The sequence below is a fragment of the Eriocheir sinensis genome, chromosome 18 (assembly GCF_024679095.1).
Source record: "Eriocheir sinensis breed Jianghai 21 chromosome 18, ASM2467909v1, whole genome shotgun sequence".
NCBI classification, from domain to species: domain Eukaryota; kingdom Metazoa; phylum Arthropoda; class Malacostraca; order Decapoda; family Varunidae; genus Eriocheir; species Eriocheir sinensis.
In genome coordinates this window covers 11,536,772-11,550,121 of record NC_066526.1, presented here as the reverse complement: position 1 = coordinate 11,550,121, position 13,350 = coordinate 11,536,772, and the positions used below count along the sequence as shown (strand labels likewise).

Sequence of the window (13,350 nt, the reverse complement as noted above, 5' to 3'; positions counted from 1 at the left end):
CTCAGATGTAGACAAGTAAATTCAGACTGCACAAAATTTTTTCTTCACCAACGTTGTAGTGCGAGAATGGAATAAGCTTCCACCATCAGTGGTCCAGTGTAACACGATTGACTCCTTCAAAAACAAGCTCGACCGTCACTTCCTTCAACTTAATATCAACTAGAGTAGAAGTGCAACGTTTTGGAGTCTTCTGATTAATGTAAAATCAATTAGGTTTAAGGATAGACCACCAACTTGCACCAAGTCTGGACCATGGGGTCTGTGTGGTCTGATTTTCTATGTAAATCTATGTAAATCTACTTCCTTCCCTCTCCTTCCATTTTCCATTTTAATCACTTCTTGCCTGTCTTCTTTCTCTCCTCTCTCTTTCTCTTTCATAGTTACCCTCTCCGTCTTCCCTCCTAAACTTATTTCACACTAAATTTGCTCTCTCTATATATATTTCGCTTCCCTTTACACTTTTCTTTCATCTCCACGGGGCCACCAAATCAATGAGTGGCTTAAGCTGCAGACTCGACTTTCTGACCCTGGTGATCATATTTGCATTAAGTCACTGAGGTACACGAACATAAACACGATGCCTCCGTCTGCCTGTATGTATGTCTAAAGTCCTTATTCTTAAACGTATCGGCACCTCAGTTTCCCTGTTTGAAAAGCCCCTCGTTGTAAAAGTTGCTGGGATTTTCATGGACGGCTTTGTGATCCTATAGTGATAGTTTTACCCGACTTCCGCATCTTAAAAGGGAAAATCACCCATGAAAACTCGGTTAATCTTCTCTGTGGCCTTGGGAGAGAGTTGTAATGGCACCCCGATACCTTTAGCTGTGTCTGTATGTGCATGTATATCTGAATATGTATGTGTGTGTGTCTCTCTCTCTCTTTCTCTCTTCCCTCGCACACATTTAGCAAGTCACGCCAGGCTCAACTTTTTCCTCCACTCCAAACTAATGAGGCCTCGAGGAGCGTCTAATTCCAACGCTGAACCCACTCAATGGAGGTTCGCCGCAATATATCCGCCGACGCCCCGCCGTTCCGCCTCCCCGCCCGCCGAAATCCCTACCCCATTACTTCCCCGGCAGCAGGTGAGGCTCAGTACTCCGGGGATTACACTCGCGAAGGTGGGCTGGCTGGGTCGTTGGTTGTGGTTACTTGTGCACTCTAGTGGTGATGGTGGCGCTTTTCATTTTCGATTCCAATTTCTTCAATTTATTTCGCTGTTTCCTCTACTCTTTTCTATTCTTTTCTTGGGGCAGCCATGTGGTGCTTTTCATTCTTGAGTTCACGGTACTTTCTTAACTTTATTCCCCAACTTTCCCTACTGCTATTTCATTTTCGGTTCCTGGTACTTTCTTCAATTTATTTCGCTATTTTCTCTACTCTTTTCTACTTTTTTTCTGGGGCAGCCTTGTGGTGCTTTTCATTCTTGAGTTCCCGGTACTTTCTTAACTTTATTTCCGTACACTATTTTTTCTATTCCTTTTCTACTCATTTCGTCGTTCGTTTGTCGTGGCTCCAGGCGAATTTGCGCGGCCCCGGTCACAGGCCAGCCGAGAAGGGGTTCACAAATCATTGACCCTTATTACGCACTTCATCAGCGGTCAATCATCCTTTCCCCTCTGATGACCAGTTCGTATTTTACAAGTACGCAACTGCCTTCAAAGACCAGCCAATCTTAGGGTACGCGTGATCTTATTTGACAAGCTATACATCGAAATTACATGCGGGATTATGGATGAGGTCATTTTATGGACACGCAGCTGGCAGTCCACAATCTACTCTTACAAATGTTACCTGGTCCTGGACGTATCCCTAGATAGCTGTCAGGTACGGCTTACACACAAGTAGACAGAAAACAAAGGTAAATTTTTGTCACTCTCCCTTCTACGTACTTTATAGATAGTCACATGTATTGAGAACTGACTGTACCCTAACTAGGTGTCAGGTACGGCTCACACACGAGTAGAGACAGAAAACAAAGGTAGATTACTGTCACTCTTCTACGTACTTTATAGATAGTCACATGTATTGAGAACTGACTGTACCCCAACTAGCCGTCAGGTACGGCTCACACACGAGTAAAGACAGAAAACAAAGGTAGATTATTGTCACTCTCTCTTCTTCATACATTATAGACATCCACATGTATTCAGAACTGGAACAGAGCAATGGAATGGCCACCTAACACTCCCTGGACGCATTAACCAGCCGCTGGCCACGACCTGACGAGTAACAAGGGCGTGTGTGCCAATTAGCGCACGTAAACAGGCCGGTAACTGGTGCTGCAGATTTCCGTGACCAGCGCCGCCCAGCCACCGTGTCAGCGCCGCCCGCCACGCCGCCCGGCCGCTAAGTGCCAATTGTGTCCTCCATCGCGACAAATAGTCCGCTGTAGCCTCTGCATTGCCCGCGTGTACCGCCCTTTAACAAAACAGTGCACCTTGTAAATATCAAAGGATTTGCTACTATCCGGCTCATGATTGTACTCGTTTTTCCCGCGGCTTTGTCACATAAAAGGAGCAGCCAGAGCACAATCAAATTAACACGGGGCTTCAATTTTACTTACCAATAAAGGTGTGAAGGCGGCAGCAGGTTTTTCCTCCCTCTTCAATTTTTACTGAACTCGACATTGAACTGATGGAGATAAATGCTTTGATTACTCCAGCCATCCCTTCCTCCCTTCCTTTCTTTCTTTCTTTCTTTCTTTCTTTCTTTCTTCCTTCCTTCCTTCCTGACCCAGCAATCAACTCATTCTTCCCTCCCTCCCTCTATTCATCTCCCTCTACTTCCCTTTTCTCTCCCTACCGAACCCTAAACTCAATCTCTCCATCCACCCATCCATTCTTCCATCCCTCGTTCTATTTCTCTTCCTCCTTAACATTTTCTCTTCCACTTCCTTCCTTCATAACAGCGCTCCTTTAGACTCCCTTTCCAGCATGCTTTTAATATACTTGATCTAATTTTCTCTCCGTCTGTCTCTCATTCTCTCCCCATTCATTCATCTTCCTCTGCAGACTATATATTATTCTCCTTCTTCCCTTCTCTGGTTTCCTTTCTCGCCATGTTATCTCTCTCTCTCTTTCTCTTTCTTTGCCTCCCTCTACGTAGGATTCATTAGTATGTCTTCTCTGTGTTCCTCTCTTTTCGTCCTCTTGCCCGGCTTTCCTTCTCCTCTTTTTCTTCCTCCTGCTTCTCCCTCTCTTTCTTTTCTAAGGTAACATGACGATCACCTCCTCCTCCTCCTCCTCCTCCTCCGCCTCCTCCTCCTCCTCTTTATCATCTTCTGCCTGATAATCTTTTTCCTCCCGGCTTTATTACTACTTCTACCATCACTACTACTGCTACTACTACTACTACTACTACTACCACTACTACTATATTCCTTCATACCCCACCACTCCTTTCTTTTTCTCCTCCTCTTTATCACCATCCACACTCGGTCTTTTAAGAAGGAATAAAACCACACATTACCAAAGCGCCCTCAAGGTCACCCCGAGGAGCAGCCACGCACCTCATGAATATCTCTCTTTGAGCCTGATATTAAAATACACTAATTAGGAGATGCCCCGCAGGTACGTATTACAGGTGAGCGAGATTTGGCAGGTGACTGATTAACTGGCGCACAATGACCTGACGCATGGGTGAAGGGGGCGAGTGAATGGAGAGGGAGATGCACTCATTAGCCACCTGACAATGAGTTAATGAATGGATGAATGAGTTAGTGAATGAAGTTTTGAGGGGTGTAATTAACCTGCCGCCCTACTCCTCCCGTACAGACTGACAGGTGACTAATTGATGGAGGTAATTAACAGTGTCAACTAATGCTATCAATCCTGACCAGTGACACCTGACATTGAAGGTTGTGATTCACTTTTGATGCTAATTTTGTGCCTTGAGACAAACACGTAAGACAATGATAATGATGATGATGCTAATAATAATAATAATAGTAAAAATGATAACGATAGCAATAAAATAACAATCATGACAAAGAAAACAATATTGATAAGAGCAAACGAATATACGAAAGGAGACACAAAGAACATAAATGAAAAAAAAGAGTAAGAAATCAACCTAAAAGAGAGAGTAAAAAAATTGTGATAAGAAAACAGGAAAAAAAAAAGAACAGGAATAAAAAACGGGACACAATAGAATAGGGAAAACATTTATATTCTAACCACAATGACATCACCAGCAACTTTTCCAACACCAAACAACAACAACACACTGATGAAGCATTATATATTAGGGCGAATTCAAATTATGTTCTTTTTCAGGTTTTGTCTACTAAACATAATTCTATAAGCCTAGTAATAGTTCGACGAAGAAAAAAAAACTCCTGAGAACCCGACTAATCACCTTTGCGGCCCCCGGAAATATTTGTCGAGAGCCGAAAGTATTTGAAATTACGGACTTTACATTCACTGAGTTTTCAACGTTATAGCTCATCCGTGTGACAGTTCGACGAAGCTTCTACACCACGAATCTAAAAACACGCTCCTGAGAACCCGACTAATCTCTCTTTGTGGCCTTCAGAAAATGTTGAGAGCCAAAAGTATCTGAAATTACGGACTTTACATTCACTGAGTTTTTGACGCTATAGATCATTCGACGAAGCCTTTGCACCATGAATCTAAAAACCCACACCTGAGAACTCGACTAATCTCTCTTTGTGGCATTCAGAAACAGTTATTGAGTGCCGAAAGAGTCTAAATATACTGACTTTACATTCCCTGAGTTGCATACGTTATAGATCATCCGAAAACCCACGCTCTCGACCACGCAGCCAGACCAGTGATGTCGCTGGAGGGGAAACCTAAACAAAATAATTAAAAGTCGGATGCACATTCCCAATAAGCGGACAATTAGCCGCGTCTCGCATAAACCACCGGCGAGGTAATTAAAAGGATCATTACACCCGGAATAGCACGGAACTGTGACAATTAAGTGTGGGAGGGCAGTAAAGATTATAATAATACAGATAATGATGGCGGTGGTGGTGGTGGTGGTGGTGGTGGTGATGATGGTGGTGTTTAAGGTCATAGTGGTCACAGTGAAGGTCTTGTTGGCGGCAGAGGTCGTCGTGGTGATGGTGGTGGTGTAGGAAGTCATAATTTTAGTGGTGGTGGTAGTGTTGAAGGTCATAGTGATGGTGGTGGTGGTGATGGTGTTGGTGGTAGTAGTGGTAATGAAGATCTTAAGAGGTGGTGGTGGTAGTGATGGTGTTGGTGATATTGGTGGTGTAGGAAGTCATAATTTTGGTGGTGGTGGTGGTGGTGGTATTGGTGGTGGTAGTAGTGATGAGGAAGGTGTTAGAAGTGGTGGTAGTGGTGGTGGTGGTGGTGGTGTTAGTGGTAGTAGTGGTGATGAAGATGTTCGTGATGGTTGTGGTAGTGATGAAGGTGTTAGTGGTGGTGGTGGTGGTGTTAGTAGTGGTGATGAAGATGTTCGTGATGGTGGTGGTAGTGATGAAGGTGTTAGTGGTGGTGGTGGTGGTGTTAGTAGTGGTGATGAAGATGTTCGTAATGGTGGTGGTAGTGATGAAGGTGTTAGTGGTGGTGGTGGTGGTGTTAGTAGTGGTGATGAAGATGTTCGTGATGGTGGCGGTAGTGATGAAGGTGTTAGTGGTGGTGGTGGTGGTGGTGGTGTTAGAAGTAGTAGTGGTGATGAAGATGTTCGTGGTGGTGATGGTGGTGATGAAGGTGTTAGAAGTGATGGTAGTGGTAGTGGTGCTGATAGTGGTGGTGGTGGTGATGGTAGTGGTGGTGGTGGTGATGGTAGTGGTGGTGGTGGTGATGGTAGTGGTGGTGGTGGTGGTGATGGTAGTGGTGGTGGTGGTGATGGTAGTGGTGGTGGTGGTGGTGGTGGTGCGGGCCTCATCAGGGTTATGGACGGGCACCTTATTGTTATTCTGAACAGGGCTAGCGCGTACTCTGGGGAGATTTCCTTTAATGGTAAATATATGTACATACATCAAGCCTCGGGGCCCAGGGGAGGCGGCCCCCACCTGCCACCCCCCCACTATGGGTCTTTCACCTCTGATCCGCCACCTCTTCGCCCCTATCCACCCCTCTTCGCCCCCTCTTCGCCCCTCTCTCCATCCCTTATTCGTCCCTCTCTCTCGCTTCCCTCTTAGCCACTCTCTTCGCCCTCCTCTTTGCCCTCCTCTTCGCCCCCTCTTCTCCCCCCTCTCCACCTATTTTCCTTCCCCTCACCGCCTCTTCCTCCCTCTTCTTCTCCCCTTCTCTGTCCCCTCTTCGCCTCCCTGTACGCCTCCTCTCCCCCCATCCAGCCTCACACGTCCGTAACTCTCTTCTCTCGGGATCTGTTTCTTCCGCCACCTCTACGCCTTGATTTTTAATGTCATATAGATAGATAGATACAGAGAGACCATTGCAATTCTCAATTTATTTCCCCCTCTGTTCCTTAAGTTTTCTCTTCCTCTCTTTTCTTTTTCTTCCTCGTTCTGTCATTCTACCTTTTTTTTATGCCTTTCACATTACTCCTCATTAAATAGAGAGATAGATATAGATAGATAGATAGATAGATAGATAGATAAACCATTACAATTCACAAGTTTATTTCTGGCTCCTGAAAATTCCATAATGGTCTTGAATTAACATTTTCTTCTTACGTGTAATGATAATTTTGCGAGGGACTTTTTTTGGTTCTTGATTTCGCTTTCTTGTGCACTGACGGGAACAAGACTCAGAGCGGGCCTTTCTATTCTTTATTTTATTGTCCTTGAGCTACTTCCTTTCCTTAAATAATAGATCGGTTGTGATGCTGAGGCGCGGAGATAACAAGGAACTACAAGGCGGTGAGGCGCGTGTGTCAGGTGCCCGGGGCTGAAGATTTATCATGTGTAGGTGTGATGGAAGTTAGCTCTCCCTATGGGCCCTTGAACACTTCGTCTACCGCCCTCCCTCGCTCTCCTTTTTCTATTCCCTTCCCATCACTTTTCATCAGCTCACCACCCTTCTTCCTCTCTTTATTCTCATTCTCTTCCTCTTCTCAGTCTCCCCCATCCTCCGTCCTTCATTTGTATTTCCTTTTCGTTTTTTTGTATTGCTTCCTAACTCTTTCGTCGGTTCTCTTTTCTTTCTCTCTCTCATCACTCTTCATTATGGCTCTTCGCTTTTTCTTATTCCCCTTCATGTCCTGTTTCTAGTTTCCTATCTCCTCAGTCCATTCATTTTTCTCTTCCTCTCCCATCTTTCTCCCTCGTTCTTTCATTCCACCTCTTTTTCTCATCCGTCCACATCACTCCTTGTTACTTGCCTCTCCTCTCCATATTCTCGTTCGCTTCCTGTTCCCAACCTGTTCCCTTTAGTCAATCTTTTCCCCGAGTTTCTTCTGTGCAGCTTTCCTCCCTCTCGCTTCCACTCAATCTTCCAGCGTCTGATCAAACACTCCGCTCGCTAACTTTTCACTTCTTACTGCAAAACCGTTTTACATGTCAAAGTAAAACAAACTGAATGTAACACCAACGAATGACGCAAAAGTTAGCCTGAGTGAGTCACGCATGAGACGAAGAAAGTTAAAAGTTTATCTTCCTGGACTAAGCAAGCAAGCACTGGACTCCTTTGGAAAATATCACGCTTTGCTTTACTTTAGAAACAGAGGGAAAAAAAACTGACCGGTAGCTTAAGTATGAATTGACTTTAAACACGTAATTTATGTATATCTTCGCCATATCGTCAAAGGAAAGTCTGTATATTCACTTTTATCTCAAGTATCAGGTCTTATTAAACTTTACGATAATCCTACAGAAAATATCAATATGTGTGTCTTGGGGAGGGGGGGAGAATGTGTGTTTGGGGTGGGTGGGAAGGACGGGATGTATGCGTGTGTGTGTGTGTGTATGTTTGTGTGTGTGTTTGTGTGTGTGTGTGTGTGTGTGTGTGTGTTTCGTTTGCTTATAAATTTCTATACGTAAATTTTGCATAATTCGAACATAAATATGGAGTTGCACGTATGTTTAAATTCATGAATCAAAAACAAAGGCGAACATACATATTGTTTAACCGTCTGTTGGCCTAACATATTACCATTCTCTCTCTCTCTCTCTCTCTCTCTCTCTCTCTCTCTCTCTCTCTCTCTCTCTCTCTCTCTCTCTCTCTCTCTCTCTCTCTCTCTCTCTCTCTCTCTCTCTCTCTCTCTCTCTCTCTCTCTCTCTCTGTGTGTGTGTGTGTGTGTGTGTGTGTGTGTGTGTGTGTGTGTGTGTGTGTGTGTGTGTGTGTGTGTGTATGTGTGTGTGTGTGTGTGTGTGTGTGTGTGTGTGTGTGTGTGTGTGTGTGTGTGTGTGTGTGTGTGTGTGTGTGTGTGTGTGTGTGTGTGTGTGTGTGTGTGTGTGTGTGTATGTGTGTGTGTGTGTGTGTGTGTGTGTGTGTGTGTGTGTGTGTGTGTGTGTGTGTGTGTGTGTGTGTGTGTGTGTGTGTGTGTGTGTGTGTGTGTGTGTGTGTGTGTGTGTGTGTGTGTGTGTGTGAAGGAGAGATAAAACAGAAGCCCAAAAGTCGCATCTTTCACATCCGCCGCGGCTTCTAAAATCTTCCTCTCCCTAACGAAATATTGCTCAACGCTCGCGAAGTTTTCAGGTTTCTCCTCGTTGCCCTTCCCATCATTTACCTCCTCGTAGATAACTTCAGAGGAAAAATATACTGCAAAGCGATGGAGATGCTGGTGGTGGTGGTGGAGGGAGGGATATTGAGGAGGGCAGTAGTGGTGGTGGTGGTGATGATGGTGGAGTGAGGGATATTGATGGTAGTAGCGTTGATGGTGCTGGTGTTTGTGGTGGAGGGAGGGATATTGAGGAGGGTAGTAGGGTTGATGGTGGTGCTGGTGGTGGAGGGAGGGATATTGAGGAGGGTAGTAGCGTTGATGCTGGTGCTGGTGATAGTGGTGGTGGTGGTGGTGGTGGAGGGAGGAATATTGAGGAGGGTAATAGTGGTGGTGGTGGTGATGATGGTGGTAGTGGTAGTGGTGGTGGTTTGGTGATGGCGGTGAAGGTGGTAGTGGCTGTTTTTTCTTAATGTTGATAGTTTTGTCCCGAGCTATTTACCTGATCACGGTGTCACATGTAAGATAATTAAGGTCATGTTTTAATAATGACAAATATAGCTGATGCTCGCAGGGACAAAATCAAAGGAAAATCAAGGGGTAATTCCAAATAAATATTCCAGATTAAATAGTTAACAATTATACTTAACATCAGTACCGATAACATCCACAATACAAATATGCAAATGACGTGATATAAGTTTACTCGCGGTGACAGAGTGTAATTAATGGCTGCCGGCACATTCCAATATAAACACCTTCATTACCTTTCATAATTAACCTTCCAGAGTATTGGCAACCCGTAAATGACCCACGCAGGTAATAACTACAAATAATGGGCTGTCATCAATCAGTAATCAGGCCAGTACAGATGCCGGGCCTGAAATCACCGCTGTCAGAGTATAGGAAATTAACATAAACCCTAAGAATAACATTTTTACTGAAGATAGATAAGCAAAATTTGAGAACTGAGCCACCTAATGATAAGCTGGCACGTGTTGCTTCTGATATACGACTTCAAACACCACACGTATAGAAAACAGAACGATTCGAACACAAGCACGACGGTTCGAATATGTTGATATCAAAAAGAATTAGCAAATACCCCATCACCAACCTGCAACGAAAATAATAACGATCGTATATAACACAGCATCAAATAAACTCAAAACTAGTATTCGAAGAGCCGAATTGGTGGGTTAAAAACGAATGCCATTTATCAGCGAAAATAGAATGTCTTTGACGCAACAGTCACCCAGAGGTATGCATGGAGCAGCCTTTGTGGAGGTGGACGCGTGTTCTGCAGTCCGAGGCGGCTGTCCCCTTTGGTGCGTAGGCCACATTAGCGAAGGTCAGCACGGCGGAAAATAGCCACAGTCGAAAAAATTAACTGACTAAATATGTATGCGAGTTAACGGCCGGAGTTGGCTTATACCGTGAGGAGAGAGTGCCAGCAGGAAAAAACCCATTACGCTATTTGTCATCAGAGGAAGCTAATGTTTTTTCTGTTTGTTTTTTGCTTAATTTCGAGTCCTCGGCCATCATTCCTCACTTAATTACAAAGTTGATACTTGAGTTGAAATTAAGACTAGGTGGGGATCGCTTTCAGACCTCCCTTTTGGCAATTCCTCTATTTCTTTTTATAGGAGAAGTGATTAGCGGGCTTTTTTTCTTCATTTTTTTGCCCTTGAACTACGTCCTTGCTGAAAAAAAAATGTACTGAAGTGAAGGCAAGAGTTGGAAGAGTAATGTTAAACGTAAATACAAAAGTGAAGTTAGGATTTAAAAGCAGTACTAAAATTAAAGCTTTGGTATTATTTAAGAGATGAGGATAAGGGCCACGGTATTGAATAAGGAATTCACTGAGTCACACAATACGAAACCTCAATCTTTGTGTATTTGAATTTTAACTCGTTTTGAAAAGAATATCAAACTCTTCATCGCGTCAGTAACACAACCAGCAGCGTCTCCTACTATGAATAAAACAACCAAAGGAGAAACTAGCTTCATGTTATCGTATTTGTACCACACTTGAAATACTAACGAATAGGATCAAGAAACGAAACTTAATACATTGAATCACAATGAAAAGCTTCCCTGACAGAACAATCCACACGGCACACCCAAATTGCAATTCTGTCCCTTCTTCTCACTACGACTTCTTACACAAACTTTCCCTCAACAAACGGTCGATCATAAAGTTAGTCATAATACCTTTGCACTCTACGGCGGCTGCGTCCACAAACTTCTCCGAACAAATGGTTGGTCCTGAAGTTAGTCACGGTAGTTTCGGGTACACCTCCACCGCGACGGCTTCTAAATTACGCTACTGGGAGCCTCAATTTAGACCTCCACTTATGCTAAAACATCACCGGCTTGCGCACGGCGGCTTTTGTCAGGTTCATGTAACTGTAAAATCAAACCTTCGGCCTCGGTGATCACACACACGCACACGCATCCACACACACGCAACCCCCCCCCCCCCCCCCCACACACACACACACACACACGTCCTCGCCACAAGCCTCTCCCTCTCGTCACTGCTCTCCTTTCTGATGCTCGTTATGCTAATCCTTTTACACCGCAAGTTAAGCCTCGTTATTCCCGAGAGCCGTCGTTCTAATGTAATTATTCTGTTAAACGACAAACGGACCCCCTCGTAAAAAAGTTAAGGTGACACGCCACGTCTCCAAGTGAAGAAACATGTTTGTTAAGTTGGTAAACATTTTTTTCTCTCTCTCTCTTGGCTTCTTTTCCTTTCCTTCTGAGCGTGTGCGCGAGAGGAAGAAAAGTCATGTTTATTATTATATTTTCGTCTGTATGTGCGTTTGTTTAGGTTATCTGCGCCTTTTTTTCATTTCACAACCCCTATATAAATCGTTAAATGAAAAACAATACCCTCAAAAACATTACTTTATTGTTCTGTGCTACAAGTCCCATTTTGTCCCCTGTACTATCTCCTCCTCCCTTCACTCTTTACATAAGCTAAGGAATAATACCCGCAAAAGAGCATTAACTTATTCTTCTACTAGAGCTCTTCATCCCCTTACTCTTCACGTAAAACAAGGGATGATAACGACTAAAAAAACATTACTTTATTGTTCTGTGCTACAAATCCCATCCCGGGCCCTCTACTACCTCCTCCTCCCCTCACTTCACCTAACACTCATGCCTTCACCCCTCACTTGACGCTCATCACAAACCACTTTCTCCCCAGCCTCTCATTTCCAGCTCAATCTTCTTAGCTCTTAGGCCCAATCCTCTTACTTCCCGACCTATATTCGTTACTCAGCACCCTCGGCCCTGACTCCGCTCCCTCACTGCTCACCCCATTCATCATAGTGATCAATGGACCCGGGAAATACGTCGCCTACCCCCATCCCTCTTCCTCTCCTTCTAGACTTACCCCTAGACCTTTCCCAGCGTCCCCCCTCCCTTCTCTCCGCCACCGTTCTCAGTCATAGAAAACCTCCAGCGTGAGTAGTTCCTTCCCATCACTCCTTGTCCGATTCCGTCACTAACACACGTTCATAATTCAGTAACTAGGAAAATACAGTCATTGCACTACAGTTCACAACTACATTAACGCAAAACAAAACAAAATATCCTCTACCTTCCTTCACCACCTAAAGTTTTCAGTTCATCCATCCTTCCTCTTCCCTTCCACATCTCCTCCACCTCTCCTCTTCGCCTCCACTTCAGTTCCCCCAAATTCACTTCCCTTCCTTATCGTCTCCACCATTCCTGTTCCCCATCTCCTTCCCCTACACCTCTGCTCTTCGCCTCCTCATCCCCTGTTTCCTTCCTCTCAGCCTCCTCTATACACCTCCACACACGGCACCTCCACACACGGCCGCCGATTCCTTCCATCTCATCCCTTGCCAAGTTGCTCGCAGAACCCAACAGTCCGCGAGCCACTCCCACCAACTTCACCACAACGACCGCCTTCACGTCTGCCAATAAGAGCTGAATGCATCCTGGGCGTCCATTCCCTTAAGAACTCGTATTGAACGCCTCAGCCACGTCCGCCCGTGAGACTAAGAAAAGGCATCCAATGAGAAAGCTTTGAAAATAGATGAAAGGTAACACATCGGATGAGGAAAATGTAAATATAATGCAACTACGTGAGAAAAATTAAACTAAACAAATTAAATGATGAAAAAATAACAAATGAGAGCAAGGAAGAAAAATACGATTGTTAGGAAAGCGATAAATAACAAAAATAAGTGTGCTTAGTTATCGTAAAAGGAGAATTATGTTATTTTCTTCCTTAAGTCAGGCATGCAATATGGAACAAGGCGTGACTTAGTGTGTTGGGTAACTTTTCAACTTGATTCTCCTCTCTTTCTTTCGTTTGACTTATACTTTTTTACCTCAAGGGTCACCTGAGTAAGGAACAAATTATGAACGGGTATTCTAAGCAGCAGAATATGAGTAACAGTGCCATAGAATATAAAAGAAAGACAAGAGCATCGAAAACTGAGTTACTCTAATCATGAATGGGAAACAATACTAACATAAATAGTCTTCTTACGATCATTATCACTATTTACGAACTATCAGTGGAGATCATCATCCGAAATCGACGTCTCTTTTGGCCACTCATCTGTACTTTCTTATGTAGGAGCGGTGATTAGCGGGCTTTTCTCTCTCTCATTATTTTTCCCCTTGAGCTGGTTTCTTTACTGTAAAAAAAACATTGAACATTACGTATGAAAGCAGTACAACGAAGCCCAACGAACGCAAGCACCACGAAATCTGAACTAACTGCATATATTAAAACCCGGAAAATAA

The 13,350-nt window shown here is 44.1% G+C and overlaps 1 long non-coding RNA gene across 2 annotated transcripts in view; it reads right to left on the bottom strand.

Moving 5' to 3' along the window:
* Positions 1 to 1,705: 1,705 nt before the first annotated feature.
* LOC127000303 (uncharacterized) overlaps positions 1,706 to 13,350 on the bottom strand; it is a 71,468-nt gene continuing 59,823 nt past the window's right edge. The window contains exons 4-5 of one of the 2 annotated variants that reach the window (XR_007753872.1): positions 2,564 to 2,631; positions 1,706 to 2,418 (exon numbers count right to left, since the gene is read on the bottom strand). This is a non-coding gene — a long non-coding RNA (uncharacterized LOC127000303). Of the gene's footprint in view, positions 2,419 to 2,563; positions 2,632 to 11,143; positions 12,594 to 13,090; positions 13,242 to 13,350 lie in introns of those variants that run through there. The other variant, XR_007753873.1, reaches the window with a different exon arrangement.